Here is a 10,986-nt window from a genome sequence, read left to right as displayed (position 1 = left end):
TCTCTCTCTCTCTCTCTCTCTCTCTCTCTCTCTCTCTCTCTCTCTCTTCTTCATGTCTTTCTCTCTCTTCTTCTTCTCTTGCAATCTTTCTCTCTCTTCTCTCCCTTAGTTAGGCTAGCTAGGTCTCTTTCATTACAATAAAAATATCTCCTACTCTCCACTTAGTGGAAATTTAAATCCATAAAATTTTAAATTCAAAGACAATTTTTTTAAAAACATTTTTACTTGTGGTTAGAAATGGGGGTATGAGGACCATTCTTATTTTCTTTGGCTCCCCAAGGCTTTGTAAGTGGTGCATTGAAGACCCCCTTTAAAACCTTGTTGGTGCTCGTTCATATTTCCATGTTCAATGAAGAAAGAGGAGGTGTGACCTTACTATAAGTTATGCATTAAAAATTGTTGCACATATATCATTGAGATCAAGGAATTACATGATATAAGAGAGGGGCAAAATCAAGCTTGGAAGAGTTAGTGCAACCTCCCTTTGGTCTCATATTAAGCTATGCATTGCACATGGAGCACTCCTTTATAGATAGCATTTCTTTAGGCTAGTGGGATGATGATTAGATTTGATTAATTGGAAATTTCAAACCACTTGATAGTTGTCATATAGTGTGGGTGTATGGAAACTTTCCATGTGTGAGGTGGAGAAATTATCTTAGTAAAATGTCATATTAATCTCTAATGGCTAGATTAGTATGCTTGGTGTCCAATGGCTATGTAGCTTGATGATTGAATCACCCTATTTAGCTTTGTCTGGTTGAGATGCCTCCATGTTGTACTACAAAGGGGAAGTGCACCCATTTTTATACAATCTATACAAAACCAAGTATCACATATGCATGGGTTAGATGATGTGATGAATGTGGAGCATGTTGACATCTTTGGTATGGACATCTTGATAATGTATGTAGAAGGGGCTATGTTGGGAGGAGGCCTCAGTCATTTGTGGAGTTTCTCCTTGCTGCGCTTGTATAATCTCATGTGCTCACTTACTAGAAATAGAATTGGAGATCATTGTCGCTAGTAGTCACTCCATCCCCTTTTAACCATCACACAACTCCATGGCTAGCCCCCATAGTGTTCCTCTCCCCCTTGTCCTATGGTGTATGCTTGGTTCTCTTATAGGTGTACCATAGTATCCCTCTCCCCCTTCCTAATGATATAAGCTTGGTTCCCATATGAATACATGATACAACCATGTGGGAATCTTACATCTCAAAAGCTAAAGCTTCATTCATGGCTTGTGGAACTAGTTATGGTCACAATGCCTATCTAGGGCTTTGAAGGTAATATACCCTCTTGTCATACGTGTCTCAATAACTCACCCCCATATGGAAAATCAAGGCCTTGCAAATGCAATCCCCAAATAAAAATATGATGTGGCATGGCCTATGACCTCTTCTCTATTTTCAAATTATATCTATATGTCCCAATCAGCTAACTATAAGAAGGTGTTATGGGCCATTTTCTTGGGTTTTCAAGGGTTCACAATGAGATCCTTGTCTTGATAGAAGGTTTGTAGAGAATTTAGTTGGTGTTGTAGACCCACTGGTATGCTTAATACAAGGATACTATCATATGCAAGCAACAAAATTGATATCAATACTTATGATAGTGGTGCACCCATGATCCTCCATATGACAGTGGTGCACCCATGATCCTCCATATCCATGCCATCTCATAATGTACATGCAAAAAGGGGTGGATGTTGGGGGAGCTTTGCTTCACTCCTAAGAAAATGTGATTTGGTATCACCTCTAAGAGACCTTTAATTCCAAGTGCAACTGAGTTATTAGATTGAATGCATGATGACCGAAAGGTCTTGGATTCAATTTGTACACTTTTATGGCCATATAGCAACATGAATAAAAAGCAAGATTCAGACACTAATCTAGGGGTTGATAAAACGAGGGGTTTACCACTAGGGTAGCCACTCAATTTAGAGAGAGAGAGAGAGAGAGAGAGAGAGAGAGAGAGAGAGAGAGAGAGAGAGAGAGAGAGAGAGAGAGAGAGAGAGAGAGAGAGAGAGAGAGAGAGAGAGAGAGAGAGAGAGAGAGAGAGAGAGAGAGAGAGAGAGAGAGAGAGAGAGAGAGAGAGAGAGAGAGAGAGAGAGAGAGAGAGAGAGAGAGAGAGAGAGAGAGAGAGAGAGAGAGAGAGAGAGAGAGAGAGAGAGAGAGAGAGAGAGGGTTTAGGTTCAAAAGTAATAAAGCAAGATATATCTCATTATGACCTCATAAAGGAAGACATCTTGAGAGAGTGAGTCAACATAAGTTATTGTGAGACCAATACATTCTAAAAGCTATTGCAAGATGAAATTAGAAGTAATTGTATAAAGGAAAGAAAAACTTAATGCCTTCTCCTCCTCTTGAGTTCTAATCGTCAATGGCAACAATGTTAAAAGGTTACTCATTTTCTTTTTTGATGGCATTGCTCCCTTTCAAAAGAAGTTCTAGACAAATTCCCAATCTAATTTCCACATTGTGAATCATAACAACATAATAAACTTCTACGAGCTAGGTGTAGTGGGGGGCAGGGGGTCATAAGTCTTATATGTGGTGCCTCACAAGAAAAAGCTAATGATGTTGAGCACTATAGGGAAAAACAAGGGAAAGGATCCCCTTTTTTTATTTGGAAAATGTTAAAGAACTACTTGTGTTTCCAAGCATGAGCCCTGATGAAGTGACATTGATACTAGGACTCTATTGTCACTTATTTGTTATTAGTTATGTAGTTATGAAGAGCTATATGTGTGATATGGCAAAAAGTAAGCATATGATATATGAGTGGACTATAGAAGATGAAGGGTGGCTCTATGTAACGGGCATTTGATAGTGGAAGAAGATAATGATGCAGTTATTGATATGTACTCTTTTTGAAAGAAAACAAAATTTCTCTTACCCAAATGAGGATAGGTACTACATGTATATTTGTGCACAAAACATGTATATTACATATGTGGACACTAGGCTAATACCTATCATTGCACATTGTGTCCCATTGGTGGACTTTAAAGCTTTGGTACCAATGCTTGGACCTCAAGTGGATACCATCTCACACTAGACATGTTGAATAAAAATAGATATAAAATCAATATATAAAATTATTTATGCATAGTGGTGCCTTAGATAGGTTGATTAAATAGGTGCATCCACCATAGGGTTGACATTATAGGTAGGATGAATGTGCTTACACATGGGAGCTAATTTTTAGATTCGGATGACATACTATTTGCCAAGTATAGGTAGTTCATCCTAATACATCATCCTAATACATTCTATAGCATAATAACTTAAGGGCCTCAAAAACTCAACATAGATAATCCTCAATAGAATTGGAGGAATTTTCATCAAGATTTTAGTGGGTTTTCATAGAGTGTTTATGGATTGTAAAGTGGTTAGAATGTAAGGCAAACTACTCCCATCCCCAAGTTCATCTCAAGGCCCATTCTAGTTCTGAGACAAGTGTTGATTGCTTTAAAAAAACCCTTGGACATCTAATCAAATACCATCTTAGGTGAATTTTTTTTCATCCTCAAGGGCAAAAGATGCCTTGGATTCAAGCGTTGGAAGTACCTAAACATTGACTAAGACACTTGCATAGAATTAGGCTAGGATTGAATAGACTCTTGCAAGGATTGAAAATGATTGCCAAAACTTGGCCTCGAGATGTAAAAGAGTGAAAAAAATATGAAAATCGTCATAACAAATTGAAAAATATTAGGGTTCCAAGTAATGGAAAATCAAACTCTAGCTCTTATAAGATCACATTGGAGTAAATGGGTGTCTTTATTTGTGAGCTTTTCCAACACTGTGCCTAGTTCGGCAAGCTTTTAGGACATTCTTACTACTATATGATTTATAAAGGCGTGTTTAGAAAATAAAACTAGGTGGGTGTGATGGTGGGTCATAAGTTTGTGTGTGCAACATATATACATAGGAAAGGCCCCTTCAAATTTTGGGGCTCCACACATTTTTGGGCACTCATCTATCAAGCTTATGGAAATTGAAAGAGCCTATTCCAAGAATAACTTTAAGGAGGCCCCCAAAAATCATCTCCAAGCCCCTTGATTGGGTCTTGACCAACCCCCCTCACCCGCCATGTGCTGGGCCTTGCAAGCTTGAAAAGCATGGTTTATTCTTCACACTTTTCAAGCTCTAGTATGGTCTAGGCTAGTGTAGCATATGGCAACAACTTATAAGTTATTAAATGCCAAAATGAATATATTGGAATGTGTTTTTAGAAGGAGAACAAATGCATATTTAGGCAAGCAAAGAAAGTGTCTTGATATATGTATCCACATACACACACTCGCACGCATGCGCATGCACGCACACGCGCACGCGCACGCGCACGCGCACGCGCACGCGCACGCGCACGCGCACGCGCACGCGCACGCACACACACACACACACACACACACACACACACACACACACAAACACCATCCCCCCCCCCCCCCCCCCCCCCCCCCCCCCCCACAAAACAACACACGCACCCCAACACGTGTGTGTTTGTGCATAGTTGGAGAAAAATAACTTGAAGCAATTAGTATCCCAAAACTTCTCTAAAATTTGGATTCATACGAAACATACATAAGATGCAAAACTTGGCGATTTAACCCTAAAATTGAGCTTGAAAGGCCCAAAAACCTAAAAACAATAGTAAACTTCACCTACTTTGCCTCTAGATAAAATTTTAGGTTTTGGGAGACATACACTATTTTAGAGTCTTAAAAATGTAAATTTGACCCCAAAATTGAGCTCAAAAGGCTGTATGCCTTTTTTGGGGTCAAGCTTCTAAGCTGAATTGTGGGGTCAAAATTACACTTTTTACACTCGAAAGTGGTCAACATGCTTTATAGTTGTTCTAAATGTTTTTGGGCATCTTGAGCTCAAATTTGGGTCAAAATTATAGTTTTTAGGCTCTAAAGGGGTTTGCACTCACACAAACCAAGGCTTAGAAAACAATATCCCTAAAACTTTATCTAGAGGCAAAGTAGGTCATGTTTATAGTTGTTTTTAAGGATTTTGGGCCTTCCAAGCTCACTCTTAGGGTCGAATTGGGCTTAGAAGGCCCAAAAATCTTAGTAATAATGGCAAAAAGTAGGTTTTGGGGCCTTCCCAACTTAACTTTGGGGTCAAAATTAAACTTTTGAGGTTGTAAAGTGGTCTGTGCATCCTAGGGTTCATAAAATTGCATCCCTAAAACTTTATCTAGAGATAGAGTAAGTCATGTTTATAGTGGTGTCTAAGGTTTTTTAGTATTCGAAGATCAATTCTATTGGTTATTAAATGCCAAAATGAATATATTGGAATGTGTTTTTAGAAGGAGAACAAATGCATATTTAGGCAAGCAAAGAAAGTGTCTTGATATATGTATCCACATACACACACTCGCACGCATGCACACGCACGCACACGCACACGCACATGCACACGCACATGCACACACACACCATCCCCCCCGCCCCCCCCCCCCCCCCCCCCCCCCAAAAAAAACAACACACGCACCCCAACACGTGTGTGTTTGGGCATAGTTGGAGAAAAATAACTTGAAGCAATTAGTATCCCAAAACTTCTCTAAAATTTGGATTCATACGAAACATACATAAGATGCAAAACTTGGTGATTTAACCCTAAAATTGAGCTTGAAAGGCCCAAAAACCTAAAAACAATAGTATACTTGACCTACTTTGCCTCTAGATAAAGTTTTAGGTTTTGGGAGACATACACTATTTTAGAGTCTTAAAAATGTAAATTTGACCCCAAAATTGAGCTCAAAAGGCTGTATGCCTTTTTTGGGGTCAAGCTTCTAAGCTGAATTGTGGGGTCAAAATTACACTTTTTACACTCGAAAGTGGTCAACATGCTTTATAGTTGTTCTAAATGTTTTTGGGCATCTTGAGCTCAAATTTGGGTCAAAATTATAGTTTTTAGGCTCTAAAGGGGTTTGCACTCACACAAACCAAGGCTTAGAAAACAATATCCCTAAAACTTTATCTAGAGGCAAAGTAGGTCATGTTTACAGTTGTTTTTAAGGATTTTGGGCCTTCCAAGCTCACTCTTAGGGTCGAATTGGCTTAGAAGGCCCAAAAATCTTAGTAATAATGGCAAAAAGTAGGTTTTGGGGCCTTCCCAACTTAACTTTGGGGTCAAAATTAAACTTTTGAGGTTGTAAAGTGGTCTGTGCATCCTAGGGTTCATAAAATTGCATCCCTAAAACTTTATCTAGAGATAGAGTAAGCCATGTTTATAGTGGTGTCTAAGGTTTTTTAGTATTCGAAGATCAATTCTATTGGTTATTAAATGCCAAAATGAATATATTGGAATGTGTTTTTAGAAGGAGAACAAATGCATATTTAGGCAAGCAAAGAAAGTGTCTTGATATATGTATCCACATACACACACTCGCATGCATGCGCACGCACGCACACGCACATGCACACACACACCATCCCCCCCCCCCCCCCCCCCCCCCCCCCCCAAAAAAAACAACACACGCACCCCAACACGTGTGTGTTTGGGCATAGTTGGAGAAAAATAACTTGAAGCAATTAGTATCCCAAAACTTCTCTAAAATTTGGATTCATACGAAACATACATAAGATGCAAAACTTGGTGATTTAACCCTAAAATTGAGCTTGAAAGGCCCAAAAACCTAAAAACAATAGTATACTTGACCTACTTTGCCTCTAGATAAAGTTTTAGGTTTTGGGAGACATACACTATTTTAGAGTCTTAAAAATGTAAATTTGACCCCAAAATTGAGCTCAAAAGGCTGTATGCCTTTTTTGGGGTCAAGCTTCTAAGCTGAATTGTGGGGTCAAAATTACACTTTTTACACTCGAAAGTGGTCAACATGCTTTATAGTTGTTCTAAATGTTTTTGGGCATCTTGAGCTCAAATTTGGGTCAAAATTATAGTTTTTAGGCTCTAAAGGGGTTTGCACTCACACAAACCAAGGCTTAGAAAACAATATCCCTAAAACTTTATCTAGAGGCAAAGTAGGTCATGTTTACAGTTGTTTTTAAGGATTTTGGGCCTTCCAAGCTCACTCTTAGGGTCGAATTGGCTTAGAAGGCCCAAAAATCTTAGTAATAATGGCAAAAAGTAGGTTTTGGGGCCTTCCCAACTTAACTTTGGGGTCAAAATTAAACTTTTGAGGTTGTAAAGTGGTCTGTGCATCCTAGGGTTCATAAAATTGCATCCCTAAAACTTTATCTAGAGATAGAGTAAGCCATGTTTATAGTGGTGTCTAAGGTTTTTTAGTATTCGAAGATCAATTCTATTGGTTATTAAATGCCAAAATGAATATATTGGAATGTGTTTTTAGAAGGAGAACAAATGCATATTTAGGCAAGCAAAGAAAGTGTCTTGATATATGTATCCACATACACACACTCGCATGCATGCGCACGCACGCACACGCACATGCACACACACACCATCCCCCCCCCCCCCCCCCCCCCAAAAAAAACAACACACGCACCCCAACACGTGTGTGTTTGGGCATAGTTGGAGAAAAATAACTTGAAGCAATTAGTATCCCAAAACTTCTCTAAAATTTGGATTCATACGAAACATACATAAGATGCAAAACTTGGTGATTTAACCCTAAAATTGAGCTTGAAAGGCCCAAAAACCTAAAAACAATAGTATACTTGACCTACTTTGCCTCTAGATAAAGTTTTAGGTTTTGGGAGACATACACTATTTTAGAGTCTTAAAAATGTAAATTTGACCCCAAAATTGAGCTCAAAAGGCTGTATGCCTTTTTTGGGGTCAAGCTTCTAAGCTGAATTGTGGGGTCAAAATTACACTTTTTACACTCGAAAGTGGTCAACATGCTTTATAGTTGTTCTAAATGTTTTTGGGCATCTTGAGCTCAAATTTGGGTCAAAATTATAGTTTTTAGGCTCTAAAGGGGTTTGCACTCACACAAACCAAGGCTTAGAAAACAATATCCCTAAAACTTTATCTAGAGGCAAAGTAGGTCATGTTTATAGTTGTTTTTAAGGATTTTGGGCCTTCCAAGCTCACTCTTAGGGTCGAATTGGGCTTAGAAGGCCCAAAAATCTTAGTAACAATGGCAAAAAGTAGGTTTTGGGGCCTTCCCAACTTAACTTTGGGGTCAAAATTAAACTTCTGAGGTTGTAAAGTGGTCTGTGCATCCTAGGGTTCATAAAATTGCATCCCTAAAACTTTATCTAGAGATAGAGTAAGTCATGTTTATAGTGGTGTCTAAGGTTTTTTAGTATTCGAAGATCAATTCTAGGGTCAAAATCACAAAATTTTGTAGTCTTAAGTATTGCATCCCTAAAAATTTATCTAGAGATAGAATAAGTCACGTTTACAGTGGTCTCTAAGGTTCTTTAGCATTCAAAGATAAATTCTAGGGTCAAAATCACCAAATTTTGTAGTCTTAAGTATTTGTATGGATCTAATTTTGAAATTAGATGTGATACTAGTAAATTGTTGTCATTTTTGCTATTACTAGCTTTTGATTTTCTACAAAATGAGTTAATGAAAATTGATCGTGCAAGGCCCAGGAGTCTTCACATGCATAACTAGGTAATAAAGATACTTGTAGTACCACTAAGGCAATGATGATCCCAAAACAAGGAAGCCTTTGATTGCAAATATTACAACTTATTGATGTTCAATGCATAGGTTTCAAAGGCTATGTGGGGGGGAGAGAGAGAGAGAGAGAGAGAGAGAGAGAGAGAGAGAGAGAGAGAGAGAGAGAGAGAGAGAGAGAGAGAGAGAGAGAGAGAGAGAGAGAGAGAGAGAGAGAGAGAGAGAGAGAGAGAGAGAGAGAGAGAGAGAGAGAGAGAGAGAGAGAGAGAGAGAGAGAGAGAGAGAGAGAGAGAGAGAGAGAGAGAGAGAGAATATATATATATATATATATATATATATATTCATGAATGACAACATATGACCTAGTAGTTACCTCATACAGAGCTACTAACTCCCTCATAGATGCATGTGCAAAGTTTCATTGCATTCCAATAAAGAACAAGGGCTTTAAAATCAACTAGTCAATCTTACTTGTGATATTGCATTTAATTGTTTTAGGTGTAAAAAGGTTAGCAATTCATCATTTTTCCATTTTTCACTTGTTATTTTAATTCTTTCCTTCATTCTAGTATTCTCAACTTCCATCTTCTCTCCATCATTCTCTTCTCAAGCTTGTTGCATAGCATGTACTAAGTAAGCTACTCACCCACCAAAGAAAGATCCTTTGATACTATCTAGACTACATGATGGGGTCTACTAAAAGTTGCAATATCCTCCCTTAGCCAAGAGAGATGACCACAAAAGAAGAGAAGATGGAAATTGGGAAATGTGTCAAGTGACATGAGGCACATACAACAAGGGTATGATCCTAGATCTTTCTCTTAGATATTGTAGTTGCAAGGTTTTATGAATCTTGCCACTCATTAGCATTAAAAGATCTTGGTTGAGATTGTAAATAGTCCCATGCCATGGGGATGGACAACTAGAGTTATGGAGACCCTACAAATAGTAGCAAAGGGATACTTAATTAAATCATAATACAATATGTTTATCTAATCAATTTATACTAGAGCATCACATGTAGGCATATTATACATTATCACATGCAAAAAATTTCACATGTTATTTTATGTATATGAATCACACAATATTGCATACATACATACCATACATTTACTTAACAAATTTAGATTTATTGAAATGCACTAATATATGCAACATGAATTATATTGGGTTACAAGAAGGGGGCATGCCCCCCTTTCCCCTCCCTCGGACCCCTTGGTAAGCATTTTTGGTGATTGCATTGTATCTCAAAAAAAGATTGCAAGTATACATGTTTGAAACATTTTGAATAAAGTATAAATATAATGCGATTGGTATATTAAACCAAATTAAATGTACTTTTAATGACATAATGCTTGGATTTATAAAGTACAATATTATTGCTAAAACCTTTGTACCTTTTTATAATGTAGGTAATATTGTTATTATCAAAGAAAATATTTACAATACCTATTTAGGCAGATTCAACGTATGATGACCTTAAATCTTACATAAAACTTTGTAGTAAGTTTGGTAGAATTTGGACACTATCAAAAGCTCTAAAGGGCTACCAAAATCCCTCCCCATAATATGTATCCATCTATCTAGAGGATCCTTGAAGCATTAGCTTAAGATCCTCAGTTTAGACCAAGCTAAGAGGATATTAAATTGGCTAATACATATGTACACCGATGCAAATGTAGATTGAATTGGAAACCATGACATTGATAATCATGTTTACATGAAATAGAATGGAATATATACTTAAAAAGAAAAATTTATACAAAGAAATTTCATTATATAAAAAAAAATTCTAATTTGACTCAACACATTACATGAAAATATGGGTGATGCACAATAGTAGTTACAAGCACACAACCAAATGGCATGTAGATCCATCAACACTTGAGATGTTCTATGGCTCTATACAGTATGTGACATATGGATAATTTGACAAAAGAGTACATGGATGGTAGCTAAATGGCATGCGTATTCAAATATACACAATGGACTATGACTTCAAAGGATTTTTGGACCTCGACTTCTAGTACATCTAGTCCATCTAGTCCATCTTGCATAAATGAAGTATTCATATGTGTAAAGTAGATCAAGCTTTATGTGCTTCACCTACACCTTGTAGTACACCACATGTATGTTGTGAAGACATAGGAGTTCGATAGAAACCAAAAATAGCTAATCTCTCACATAAATTTTGATAATGCAAAAGAGGGTGCATTTATCTATAAGCTAATTTCAAAAAGACAAGATGGAATCTCTACTCTACCATATATGTTGATTGGTGTAAGAACACTAGATTGTAAATTTATGATCATCAAAACCTATGAAAATGATAGATATAAAAAAACATCAATTCCTCTTAGCCAAAAATAATAAACCAATCACATGATTTTTGGCAATACAAAAG

The sequence above is a fragment of the Lygodium microphyllum genome, chromosome 25, assembly GCF_053477565.2.
Source record: "Lygodium microphyllum isolate KBCC chromosome 25, Lygodium_microphyllum_v1.1.10, whole genome shotgun sequence".
Classification (NCBI taxonomy): domain Eukaryota; kingdom Viridiplantae; phylum Streptophyta; class Polypodiopsida; order Schizaeales; family Lygodiaceae; genus Lygodium; species Lygodium microphyllum.
Note: the sequence above shows the minus strand (reverse complement) of the source record.